Source organism: Schistocerca nitens, chromosome 5, assembly GCF_023898315.1.
Source record: "Schistocerca nitens isolate TAMUIC-IGC-003100 chromosome 5, iqSchNite1.1, whole genome shotgun sequence".
In the NCBI taxonomy this organism is placed as follows: domain Eukaryota; kingdom Metazoa; phylum Arthropoda; class Insecta; order Orthoptera; family Acrididae; genus Schistocerca; species Schistocerca nitens.
In genome coordinates, this window is record NC_064618.1 from 335983311 (window position 1) to 335998058 (window position 14748).

At 41.8% G+C, this 14748-nt stretch overlaps 1 pseudogene; it reads left to right on the plus strand.

Annotated features, from left to right (window-relative positions):
* Nucleotides 1-12387: 12387 nt before the first annotated feature.
* On the plus strand, nucleotides 12388-12505 carry LOC126261051 (5S ribosomal RNA; annotated as a pseudogene).
* The last annotated feature ends 2243 nt before the right edge of the window (nucleotides 12506-14748 follow it).

Sequence of the window (14748 nt, forward strand, 5' to 3'; positions counted from 1 at the left end):
CATTCCCTCAACAGGACAACAAGCAAGCGTCAGCTACAGTCGTAATTCTGCAGCCCATAGCAACAGCTGATTGCTGCCAGCGTTGCCGAAATGCAAATGAAGTCACTCGAACGGTCTGGTCACCGCACTCAGAAACAAATATGTTTGATCCCCTCAGTGCCGCTCTGCTTGCAGCGCCGCTATAATCAAGTGCGGTGAGCGACACTGGTTTATTTCGCCATCACTGTTCTGCTCGCAGCGCCGCACTGCTTTGATCGTGCTGCGCCGCTCCTCTATAATCGTAGCCTAATATTTAGCAGGGATGCACAGTAAATTTGTATTTAGGCTGCCACTTAAATTTCTTTGATTTATTCCATGTGTCTCAGTGTAAACGAAAATGTAACGTAAAATGGGTGGTGATATCACAAGGATGAGTTCCCATGTGAAAGTTATTATCTCACAACAGAACGACAAGTAAAGAGAGTCACTGTCTGATGCAGAAACAAATGGGATATATCGGCATAGGCACGCCCTCAAGAGGCTCCGTATGCCAGGGTTACTGGGTGCTTTCTTACGTGCGAGCGCAACACCACTCAGCCCACTCGTTAATCCTCGCTTATACCGACAGCATCATGTTACTTCAAATCCAGTATTACGAGCTGTATTACAAACCGCCTCTACCAAAGTTCATAGTCAACTGTACACTGAGATGTGACTGTCATTCTATATTAGACCAAATGATAAGTTTTACTGTTCAGCGCCAGTAACAGATATAAAGTGACATTTCTGTGGACCTGGATTGTTTCCAAGTTAAGTACTCCGACTTGCTCTAGTTTTAATAACGTGATCCAATTATTTTGTGTGTGTTGTAGTATTTGCTCGGCCTCCTTCAGAAGTAAATTTAGAATTCCTACAACTCCACTAGAAAACGTTTTATGAATTTCTAATATTTCTCCTTCAATACAATCATATGAAACATCTGTGTATTTTGCAGCTTTGGTCCCGTAATGAATCTGTAATATTACGCTATCACTAGAATTATACGAGTACATGTTGTTGTTGTTGTGGTCTTTAGTCCAGAGACTGGTTTGATGCAGCTCTCCATGCTATTCTATCCTGTACAAGGTTCTTCATCTTCGAGTGATTATTGCCACCTACATCCTTCTGAATCTGTTTAGTGTCTTCATCTCTTGGTCTTCCTCTGCGATTTTTACCCTCCACGCTGCCCTCCAATACTAAATGGGTGATCCCTTGATGCCTCAGATAATGCCCTACCAACCAATCCCTTCTTCTAGTCAAGTTGTTCCACAAATTCTCTTCTCTCCAATTCTATTCAATACCTCCTCATTAGTTATGTGATCTACCCATCTAATCTTCAGCATTATTCTGTAGCACCACATTTAGAAAGCTTCTATTCTCTTCTTGTCTAAACTATTTATGGTCCATGTTTCTCTTCCATACATGGCGACACTCCATACAAACACTTTCAGGAACAACTTCCTGACACTTAAATCTATACTCGATGTTAACAAATTTCTCTTCCTCAGAAATGCTTTCCTTGCCATTGCCAGTCTACATTTGATATCCTCTCTACTTCGACCATCATCAGTTATTTTGCTCCACAAATAACAATACTCATTTACTACTTTAAGAGTCTCATTTCCTAATCTAATTCCCTCAGCATCACCCGATTTAATTCGACTACATTCCATTATCCTAGTTTTGCATTTGTTGATGTTCATCTTATATCCTCCTTTAAAGATACTTTTCATTCCGTTCAACTGCTCTTCCAAGTCCTTTGCTGTCTCTGACAGAAATACAATGTCATCGGCGAACCTCAAAGTTTTTATTTCTTCTCCATGGATTTTAATACCTACTCCGGATTTTTCTTTTGTTTTCTTTACTGCTTGCTCAATATACAGATTGAATAACATCGGGGAGAGGCTACAACCCTGTCTCACTCCCTTCCCAACCACTGCTTCCCTTTCATGTCCCTCGACTCTTATAACTGCCATCTGGTTTCTGTACAAATTGTAAATAGGCTTTCGCTCCCAGTATTTTACCCCTACCACCGTCTGAATTTGAAAGTGAGTATTCCTGTCAACATTGTCAAAAGGTTTGTCTAAGTCTACAAATGCTAGAAACGTAGGTTTCCCTTTCCTTAATCTATTTTCTAAGATAAGTCGTAGAGTCAGTATTGCCTCACGTGTTCCGACATTTCTACGGAATCCAAACTGATCTTTCCCGATGTCGGCTTCTACCAGCTTTTCCATTCGTCTGTAAGGAATTCGTGTTAGTATTTTGCAGCAGTGGCTTATTAAACTGATAGTTCGGTAATTTTCACATCTGTCAACACCTTCTTTCTTTGGGAATGGAATTATTATATTCTTCTTAAAGTCTCAAGGTATTTCGTCTGTCTCATACATCTTGCTCAGCAGATGGTAGAGTTTTGCCAGGACTGGCTCTCCCAAGGCTGCCAGTAGTTCTAATGGAATGTTGTCTACTCCCGGGGCCTTGTTTCGACTCAGGTCTTTCAGTGCTCTGTCAAACTCTTCACGCAGTATCGTATCTCCCATTTCATCTTCATCTACATCCTCTTCCATTTCCATAATATTGTCCTCAAGTACATCGCCCTTGTATAGACCATCTGTATACTCCTTCCACCTTTCTGCTTTTCCCTCTTTGCTTAGAACTGGGTTTCCATCTGAGCTCTTGATATTCATACTAGTGGCTCTCTTTTCTCCAAAAGTCTCTTTAATTTTCCTGTAGGCTGTATCTATCTTACCCCTCCTGAGATAAGCCTCTACATCCTTACATTTGTCCTCCAGCCATCCCTATTTAGCCATTTTGCACTTCCTGTCGATCTCATTTTTGAGACGTTTGTATGCCTTTTTGTCTGCTTCATACACTGCATTTTGATATTTTCTCCTTTCATCAGTTAAATTCAATATTTCTTCTGTTACCCAAGGATTTCTACTGGCCCTCGCCTTTTTACCTACTTGATCCTCTGCTGCCTTCACTACTTCATCCCTCAGAGCTACCCATTCGTCTTCTACTGTATTTCTTTCCCCCTTTCTTGTCAATCGTTCCCTAATGCTTCCCTGAAGCTCTCTACAACCTCTGGTTCTTTCAGTTTATCCAGGCTCCATCTCTTCAAATTCACACCGTTTTGCAGTTTCTTCAGTTTTAATCTACAGTTCATAACCAATAGATTGTGGTCAGAGTCCACATCTGCCCCTGAAAAAGTCTTACAATTTGAAATCTGGTTCCTGAATCTCTGTCTTCAAAAAAATGGTTCAAATGGCTCTGAGCACTATGGGACTTAACTGGTGAGGTCATCAGTCCCCTTTAACTTAGAACTACTTACACCTAACTAACCTAAGGACATCACACACATCCATGCATGAGGCAGGATTCGAACCTGCGACCGTAGCGGTCTAGCGGTTCCAGACTGTAGCGCCTAGTACCGATCGGCCACCCTGGCCGGCGAATCTCTGTCTTACCATTGTATAATCTATCTGAAACCTGTCAGTATCTCCAGGCTTCTTCCATGTATACAACCTTCTTTTATGATTCTTGAACCAAGTGTTAGCTATGATTAAGTTATGCTCTGTGCAAAATTCTACCACGCGGCTTCCTCTTTCATTTCTTCCCCCCCTATCCAAATTCACCTACTACGTTTCCTTCTCTCCCTTTTTCTACTATCGAATTCCAGTCACCCATGACTATTAAATTTTCGTCTCCCTTCATTATCTGAATAATTTCTTTTATCTCATCATACATTTCATCAAACTCTTCGTCATCTGCGGAGCTAGTTGGCATATAAACTTGTACTACTGTGGTAGGCATGGGCTTCGTATCTACCTTGGTCACAATGATGCATTCACTATGCTGTTTGTAGTAGCTTACCCGCATTCCTATTTTCCTATTCATTATTAAACCTACTCCTGCGTTAACCCTATTTGATTTTGTATTTATAGCCCTGTATTCACCTGACCAGATGTCTTGTTACTCCTACCACCGAACTTTACTAAGTCCCACTATATCTAACTTTAACCTATCCATTTCCTTTTTAAATTTTCTAACCTACCTGCCCGATTAAGGGATCTGTGATTCCACCCTCCGATCCGTAGAACGCCAGTTTTCTTTGTCCTGATAACATCGTCCTCTTGATTATTCTCCGCCCGGAGATCCGAATGGGGGACTTTTTTAACTCCGGAATATTTTACCCAAGAGGACCGCATCATCATTTAACAATACAGTAAAGCTGCATGCCGTCGGGAGAAATTACGGCTGTAGTTTCCCTTGCTTTCAGCCGTTCGCAGTAGAAGCATAGCAAGGCCGTTTTCGTTAGTGTTACAAGGCCAGATCAGTCAATCATCCAGACTGTGGCCCCTGCAACTACTGAAAAGGCTGCTGCCCGTCTTCAGGAACCACACGTTTGTCTGACCTCTCAACAGATACCCCTCCGTTGTGGTTGCACCTTCGGTACGGCTACCTGTATCGCTGAGGCACGCAAGCCTCCCCACCAGTGGCAAGGTTCATGGTTCATGGGGGTGGTGGGGGGGTGGGGGGGGGGGGAGAGATACGATACGAGTGCATATCTTCTGTGTATTCTGAAGCTTTGTTCCAGCAATTAACGTGTAACATCACTGTGTCAATACAATCATAAGTAACGTCTGTTTATTCTGGAAATTTGGTACAGTGAGGAAGTTTAATCTATGAAAAAATTTATAAGTGCAGAAGTAACAAGCGGAAGTGTCAGTCTTTGTCGCGACTCGTATGTACATGGAGAGACGGGTGATAACGTGAGTTAGTTACTGAAAAATTTGTTATCTTGTAGGAGGCAGAGTAGTTCTCGTGGAGAATGAAAGATAGGAATTTTAAGAAGATTACAGATACACTGTACAATGACGGAGAGCGCAGTAATAACACAAGACGACAAGAAGAACCCAGAATTTCCTAGAAGGTGATTGTTTCGTTATTATCGCAATATCTTAACGGAGTCTCGAGTGGAGAACTAGTTTTGGAATTTCACGCTGAGAAGAATCTCGAAAGAGGTTAAGACTTTGAAGAAATGAAGGAAACAAAGAAACAATATTTTTAAATTATTTTCCAGTGTAGAAAACATGGTGAAGCAGAGACGAAGATTACATCGAGCAGCATAAAACTGGAAGCAATCTCATCAAGAAAACGCAAACATACCGTTATTTCTCTTTGCAGTCTATCGAACTCTTTCGCTTGTTGTTTTGGACGGAACAGAGACTGTGGTAACCACTGCACTTTGTACTGTGTTACGAGTTGACACTGACAGATATTGTTTGTGTATTAAACCGTAAACCAATTCAAGAGTTAGCTTAATGAATGTGAGGACCAAACCCTAAGATAATTGAAGAGTGGATACCAATAAAAGAGATGGTTTGTCATTTGAAACATACAGTTACGCCCTCGTCCATTGTAGAACTATAAAATTGTAACTACATATTTCAGCCCAGGATAATCCAACCGTACATCCGATTTCTAAATAATTTCAAAATTTTGCGATGTGTATTCAGCCACGAAACGACATGTAGGAGCAGCTGTGGTAATTTATTTGCTCTTGATAAGAAATTTCCCTCATGACAAGCCAGCTACCACCATTTTCCCATGGTCCAGCGATCGTCAAAAACAGACGCAGGAGACCAACATCAAAGAACATCCTGTTCGGCGATTATGACGACTGGTGATACAGATAAATATTCTAGTGATTTCTGTACCACGACTGACTGTTTAGCAACATGTGAAAGCAGTACTTTAACGGAATATTACATCGACGTTGATGAAAACATAAGAAGTGTATTTTGCATCCCGTAAGAAAAGAAACGAACAGAATCTCACTGCATATCACACTATAATCTAGATAAAACTCTCCCACATTTTGAACCTGTAATCACACCACATAACAGTGCCCATGAAATCCTTAGAGCTGTTGTATAAAATAATATGTTACTGAAAAGATTAACAATTTCATTGTTTTCTGAATGCACTGGAATCCAATAGAGAAAAATACCATACACGTTTGCTTGGCAAGAGAATTATTAAAAATATAACATTGCGACATGTATCACGAAAATATACGACTAGAACGTTCGCTTTCTAGCTAGCCTGCGTCTCACATTTTGTTCATAAATTCTTTTGCCAGTCATTACTAGAATTATCTTTCTAATACTACAATTACTGGTTCATTTTAAACTTCTATTTCCATTCACGACAGATATTTCAACAGTCAGTATTTATTATCTACTTTTGTAGGATAATTTGCGACGTACACATCTACCAATTTACGTCGATATATTACTACATACTTCAGTAGGATATGTTACGAAGTACACACGTAGCAGTTTACATCGATAATTCTCGGTGTTATATTCGTTGTTGGTTCTCGACTTATCTATTGTAAAAGTTGTTCTAATCCAGATATTCTACAGCTAACAGTTAACCTTTTGAGTAGGTACACTCACTCCAGAAATTCTAATGTACACATGCAAGCATATATATGTATTTGATATTTTGCAAGAGTGCATCAGAGTGTGTTAATTTACCCATGGGAAATGGAAGTAGTAGAAAAGCTAGCCACAAGCCATTTCCGTAGGTATGTTCACTTAGTATAACTTCATCCTCTGTCAAGCAGATTCTGATTGAAAGAGGGCGTGCTTCTTTTAGACAATTTTAGTTAGGAGGATTAATTGTAGCCACGTTGAGCACTGGTATACTAAGTACTTGCGTTGGAACACCGAACACGTTACTGTTGGGTATTATTATTTTTGTAACGCGTATTCGGGCTTTCATCAAAGTATTTAAAACTAATTGAAATTTGTGAAAACTATATAGACCATTTGAGCTTGCCGGCCGCGGTGGTCTCGTGGTTCTAGGCGCTCAGTCCGGAACCGTGCGATTACTACGGTCGCAGGTTCGAATCCTGCCTCGGGCATGGATGTGTGTGATGTCCTTAGGTTAGTTAGGTTTAAGTAGTTCTAAGTTCTAGGGGACTGATGACCACAGCAGTTGAGTCCCATAGTGCTCAGAGCCATTTGAACCATTTGAGCTTAGTAGGATCTATGGAAGGTAGTTTTAAAGTAAGTTGGGACGGTTGTACATGTCCCAGTGATGGGAAGAGTTGCCAGGCACGACCATGTTTCACTATTGGTTCCCTTTCCCCCTTGGATAACTAGTGCAGATTAGGGACATTCAAGTCGCCGAAGTGGCATCTAGCTGAAAGACTTACAATCGCCAAAAGAGCAACATGGAACAATAATCTTTACCTACTTCCGCTTCTCTTTCTTTAACATTATCTTCAAGTTTGTTTCCCTTATGCACTGATTAGCCAAAACATTATGACCACCTGCTTAATAGCTTGCATGTCCGTCTTTGAAACGAAGTACATCAGTGATTCTCCGTATCATGGATCCGACAGTTTGTTGTGGGTATTTGGAGGTATGTGTCATTAGATGTCTACGCAAAGGTCATGTTATTCGGGTAAATAACGGGTCGCTGATTTTCTTACTCGCTGATGGCGACTGGTAACGACTCAGATGGTTATCATAGACGTTACGACAGGCGAATTCTGACGCAGAGACATCAACGTGCTCCTTAAACAACTGTAACAGTTATAGCTCCGAGATACGGACATTTATACTGCTGAAAGATGACATTGGCGCCGGAGAAGACATCAAGCCTGAAGGGATACAGGTTGTTCGCAGCAGACTGCATGTCTTTGATTACTACCACAGGTCCCATGCAAGAGTAGGAGAATGTCTTGCATAACATAACACAGCTCCCACCAGCCTGCATCCATGGCGTGCTGCAAGTTTCGTACCGTCGTTCATCTCGATGGTGGCGTTTCTGGAAACGACTAGTGACCTAGTGCAGCAAAAATGTGATTTACCCTAAGATCGATGTCCCGACCCCTGACCCCTGCAATCGTAATTGACAATGTCGTTTGGTCAACACGGGAACAGGTATGAGTGGTCTGTTGCGGAGCTCCATGTTCAGCAATGTACTATGAACAGTGTGTTCCGAAACACTTGCGCGTGCATCAGCATTGTGGTTTTTAGGCAGAGATACCACAGATGACCAATCTGCCCTACTTTACGGAGTAGACAAGCATCCGAACCCCACGTTCTGTGAAGTGTCGGGGATGTCCAACTATTTAGCGCCTAGTGGTAGTTTCAGCGTCCTGCCACCTCTTTCTGTAGATGCTCACGTCATTAGTATGTGACCATTCTACCAACTTCGCCGTTTTCGAGATACTCTTTCATAGATTCTGCGTAATAACAAAATTTTCTTTGTCAAAGTCTCATATCTTAATGGATTTCTCCTTTTGCAACCCATATCTTCACTAAGGTGATCCCCCGACCATGTCTGCTCCGCTTACATAATGAGGAGCGTCGGAACAAAACCCGATAAATCCACGTTTGCTGTATTCGCGTGCTTGAGCTGCAGGGGGGAGATAAAGGGGTAATAGATGCTGCCACAAAATAATTTTCAACACAACGCGACAGCAAGTGTTTATATCGTCAAATGAAAAACGAAACTGAATCAAATTCCGATAACTCCCGGGAAGCACTCATTTGACACTCGGTAAACAACGCTTAACTCTGCAGTTGCACAAGTGCTGAATGTGATATAATACCAAAATACAGGAACAGAAAGTACGATGTGGAATAGAACATTATAGTCTCTTCAATAGATGTTTATCCAACACGCAAGGCATTCAGTGAAAACATATCAAAATGTCTGGTTTTGATCCAAACGCTTGGAATTATCGGACTTTGATCCGACCGACCTGGAGTAGTCCAGCAAGGAATACGCTATTGAGGCCACAAGGCAGGTTTTATTGGCAACAAACATGTTTTATAATTACGAAATACAGTTATTATATTATCAATGTCAGTTCATCTTCTAAAGAATCACACTGCTCATCTGTGGGTACTGTTTCTTCATCTGCATCTTCTTCGTGGATTTCACTGTCATTAAGCAGGTTCTTGTACCACAGGAAACGAGCATCCCTTGCCCACTCCCTTCCAAATTGTTTGACCAGCAAACCTCGCACATCGTGTTTCTGGGCCGCTGTCAGACTATGCCCTACATGTACAGTCTCGAATGTCTGGATGGTTTCTGCGGCCCTTTAAAATACAGAACCTCTTTCCGCAACAGTTTCATGTTTGTAATTCCTGTAGCATTTTAATTCGAATAATATTTTTGCCTGTCTGTTCTGTCCTTTTCCCTGAATGACGATGTATTTCTTGAAGACACGTCGTTTTATGTCCCTTAACCCAAGGACCTTTTTGTAGGATTCTCCAAGGGATTTAATATTTTGTAAGACATAGTCCTGTCCTAAGGTTCGTACAGTACCATTCTCCTGGTATATTTTTTGATATTCATCAATTTGTGTAATAACCGGCGTTGTCCTAGGGTGCTTCTCAACTCGACCGAACACGCAGTCTGCCTGGAGAAAGCTATGGTCTCTTACAGGAAATATCAAATTTGTCTCCTCTAATTGTGCAGGTGATTTGTTGACAAGCTAAAACATGATTGTGTGTATGGGAAATTTTGTTTTGACCCTCACACCTATCAGAGAATAATCTCAACATTCTTGTTCCGTCCAGTGCCAACGAATCTCATTAATGCAGCAGTGCTGGACCAACCTCAGTAGCCCCTCTGCCGGCTACGTCCTTCGTCCATTGACAAAACGCTGGGTTCCTCGAGTCTGACGAAACCAAGAGAATAGAAACTGATTTGTCGTGCATAAAATGATTCTTGGATAGGTGTTCGTCGCAGGGGTTGGACTTGTTGTAAGTCAAAACAGAATGACACTGTATGAGAATCATTGGTTTTACACAAGTTATAAAATACCTTTGCACGTAAGGTATGTACTCGTTTCTCCGTCATTAAGACTCTCTTCCTATGACGATCGGTAGCATCCTTTACTTTTTGTGCTATTGCAATGCATGTACTGCAAGCATCAGAGGAAGGTGACCGAGAACCAATATTAAACGAACGCGTAAATACCTCGTGAAAGCCGGCCGCTGTGGCCGAGTGGTTCTAGGCGCTTCAGTCCGGAACCGCGCGACCGCTACGCTCGCACATTAGAATCTTGCCTCCGGCATGGTTGTGTGTGAAGTCCTTAGGTTAGTTAGGTTTAAGTAGTTCTAAGTTTTAGGGGACTGATGATCTCAGATGTTAAGTCCCATAGAGCTCAGAGCCATTTGAACCATTTGAACCTCGTGAAACATAGACATCTTGAGCTGCATCTGCAGAGGAACAGAATCGTTGTATAGTTTATGTAGTTTCCTTGGACTTAAATTACAGGACAAATAAATACTTTGGATTTAAGTCCGTTATAGTGGCTCTCGGTTGCTGGAAGTTTACCTATAAATTCACTCAATTTTGTCTTCTTCTCAGCTGATTTTACGGACTTCCGGTCTCCACCTCGTCCTTCTTTAGGAATCCATCCCTGAAATACTTAGTTAGCTATTGCATGCACCCTATCCTTTTTGACAGAAAAAACTTTCATAAACAATTCCTTACGTACAGGTCTATTTGGTCTTACATCCGTTAGGTAAGATATGGCTCTAAACGCACGTTCCCTCCTTTCCTTTCCTGGAGATACTCTACTTTCTCTTCGCCGTAGCGGTCCATGTGCTACAATTAAACGAGTAAGGAACACGTCCTGTGCAACTTTTGAATGATTATTATAAAATCTTTGCCTGTTTCGAAGAAGATATTTCATCGATATTCTTGAACATTGTAACTTTGCTGAATTAAGCTTGCAAGGCAATTCAAGGTCTAATCCTAGAGGATCAGCATCACGATACCTACAAAAAGCAAGCAACCCTTATAACCCATGAAGACCACATACCCCAATAATGTAGTAGGACAATACGATTACCATACATACCGGTTTGCTCGTTCCACTGCTGTTTTCCTTTCTCGTCTTCTGGGTCGTCGCACGCCTATGTTAATATGTTTGAGTATGCGTCCCTCATCCATATTACACCCCACAATACCACAACCCCAACGAGTTATATTTACGTATAACTGCGCCGTATTACTGTCTGGATATTTGCCTCACTTGACTGGCAGCAAACGACCAGCGTCGAAACACTCCTATAGTCGCAGTACGATAGTTCGAACTACGCTGGCTACACAAAACCCGATAAATCAAATGCGGTCGGAGCACGAACTGGTAACTCCAAACGGTCGGCTCACAACCAGATATCTCCCATTTTTGCGTTTAACATTTGTGTAATAGAAAGACAAATCTGGTAATCGACTGGACACTCTGATTAGTGTGTGTGTGTGACATCTTATGGGACTTAACTGCTAAGGTCATCAGTCCCTAAGCTTACACACTACTTAACCTAAATTATCCTAAGGACAAACACGCACACCCATGCCCGAGGGAGGACTCGAACCTCCGCCGGGACCAGCCGCACAGCCCATGACAACAGCGCCCTAGACCGCGCGGCTAATCCACTCTGATTACTGTTTCCTGTTACTGCATCGGGGTGTGTTTCTTCTCTTCATAGCTTGTGCAACCAATCAGAGATCACTATTTGTTACTTTCTATATTAACAGCAAATGTGGATTTATCGGTTTTTGTCCCGGATCTCATCATATGTCTGCTCCGCATACATACGTCACGTGCCGGCAACACCACCACGCGGCATCCAACGTCATGGTCGGCAGTGGTCATAATGTTTTCGCTTGTGGCGAATAAATCCCCTAAACATTCCTTCCACTTTTATGCCTTCCCCTCTTTTCTTTGTACAGACTTGTCAGCTGAGCTCCTGTCATTCATAGAATTATATCTCTTTTCTCTAAATGTTTAATTTTCCTGTACGATGCCTGTATCTTTTCCCAGATAATGCATGCTTCTCTAGCCCTGCTTTATGGTCTAGCCATTCCCTCTGTTCCAGTCTGCACTTTCTCTCAATTTCATTTTTACAATGTATTCGTATTTGTCTGCCTCATTAGCTGCATGCTTAATCTTTTCATTTTGTCAGTTAGACTCAATATGTCATGTGTTATCCAAGGATTTCTGCTTGGCCTTGTCTTTTTGACTATTCCATTCTCTGTTACCTTCATTATTTCATCTCTCAATGCTACTCTTTCGACTTATGTTACGTTCCTTACTTCCGTTTCAGTCAATCGTAGCCTTATACTGCATCTCTAACTAGGAGCAACGTCTGATTCTTCCTATTTATCCAGGTCCCAACCTTTTATTGTCCCTCCTCTCTGTGATTTCTGTATTTTCAATCTGGAGCACATAACTAATCATAGTCAGAACCCATATTGCCCCTGGAAATGTTTTACAGTTTAAGATCTAGTTTCCAAGTCTATTTCTTACCATTATGTAATCTTTGAGCCAACGGCCTTGCCGCAGTGGTAGCACCGGTTCCCGTCAGATCACCGAAGTTAAGCGCTGTCGGGCTGGGCTAGCACTTGTATGGGTGACCATCCTGTCCGCCGAGCGCTGTTGGCAAGCGGTGTGCCCTCAGCCCTTGTGGGGCAAACTGAGGAGCTACTTGATTGAGATGTAGCGGCTCCGGTCTCGGAAACTGACATACGGCAGGGAGAGCGGTGTGCTGACCACAAGTTCCTCCATATCCGCATCCAGTGACACTTGTGGTCTGAAGATTCTTGGGCCTTCATGGCCTGTTCGGGAGGAATTTAGTTTAGTTTCTGTAATCTTTGAAACCATGTGGTGTCTCCAAGTCCCTGCGAGTATAATACTTTTTCGTAATTTTTAAACGAAGCATTAAGAAAGACTATGGTATTTGAAAAATTCTACCAGGCCACTTCCGTTTCATTCCTCCCTCCCAATCTGCGTTCCCCTATTTTTTTTCCTTCTCGTTCTTTTGCTACTGTCGAAATCCAGTCCTCCACCAAAATTAAATTTTCTTCTTCCTCATCTATTTCAATAATTTCTTTTATGAGACATTCTTGCAGTCACTTAATGTAAATTATACACTTACTATTTTGCGTCATAGTTTAGGCATTCAAATGCGACAATTATCTTTGCGAACTGCGATTCGTTGCAGAGGATCGCAGATATGATATTCAAATTATGTGTGCTGTTTGATTCATTGCGATTACTGTCGGTATTTCAGTAATTAGAACGCGCTAACATGTTTGTGGTGAAACGAGCTGCAGGTTCCGCAGCAGTCATTAAATTACCTGGTAAAGCACATCCCTGAATTACGCCGGCAACGCTGCGCTCATTACTTTTATGTTCTCCAAGAGTAATTCACCGTGTGTGTCTTCGATCACAGTAACTCAAGTGTTACCAAATGAACATTAAACAGATAATGGGGCAAAATGAGCTGCTAGCTCGACAGCTTAACTAGAGTGGCAGGTTATTGCTATAAAAGAACTATGTCCACCTGCCCAGATGGAAGCATGGCTGAACTTAGTGGAACAGAAATACAAGATCAGTGCTGTAACTGACTCACTCGTTCAGGCATCACATCAGTCGTAACGAGTGTATCATCCGTCTTCAGTATTTAAATATTTACAAGATTAACTCTGGTACTTGGCTCTGTGTTTGTGTTCACCATTCACATGTTGACTGACGTTATAGTAACGAACACAATCATAATTAAATCAGTGGTTTTTATGTTTACAGTTACAATTTTTCATTTACAATTTTCTGTGTAGAAGAGTATTTAATATATGCCTCCAAGCTATGCAGTTAGGTTTTTATCCGTCCTAAGACTGTACCTATTAAAGATTTAAGAGGTATGAGTTTCATAATTGAACAGGAACGTGGACTCTGAGTCTAATGAGCAAAGCATCATAACTTCATCAAAATGCTGCTAGAGGAGACATTTAAAAAACCGGGGTGTACATATTTTGGTACCCAGCAATTAATGCCTTGCAAGTTAGTAAAAGTATCTTCAAGTCGTCCATTACGCATTTCAGAAAAGAGATTTTTTGTAAATAATCACCATAAGCAATTGCCTTCAAATTTTTTAAACAGCAAGAATACACCGAAAGAAACACAAGTTCAAGTTGAGAAGTGTGTAACGCCAGTTTCGTTTTGTAAAATCTGAACATGAATTGCATGACTGGAAGAAAGATTTATACGAAAAACGAAATGCGCGCCAAAATGGAACTCGCAAAAGTATTAAAGAAAAACATTCGAAAAATTTAGAACTAATCGTGAGAGTCAATGCACCATTACCGAGGGAGAGCAATGAGACTGGGCGCTCTGAATTGCACATCTTCATCTACATTTATACTCCGTAAGCCCCCCAACGGTGTGTGGCGGAGGGCACTTTACGTGCCACTGTTATTACCCCCATTTCCTGTTCCAGTCGCGTAGGGTTCGGGGGAAGAACGACTGCCGGAAAGCCCCCGTGCGCGCTCCACTCACTCTAATTTTACATTCGTGAGCTCCTCAGGAGGTGTAAGTAGGGGGAAGCAATATATTCGATACCTCATCCAGAAACGCACCCTCTCGAAACCTGGACAGCAAGCTACACCGCGATGCAGAGCACCTATCTTGCAGAGTCTGCCACTTGAGTTTATTAAACATCTCCGTAACGCTATCACGCTTAGCAAATAACCCTGTGACGAAAGGCGCCGCTCTTCTTTGGATCTTCTTTTTCTCCTCTGTCAACCAGACCTGGTATGGATCCCACACTGATGAGCAATACTCAAGTATAGGTCGAACGAGTGTTTTGTAAGCCACTTCCTTTGTTGATGGACTACATTTTCTAAGGA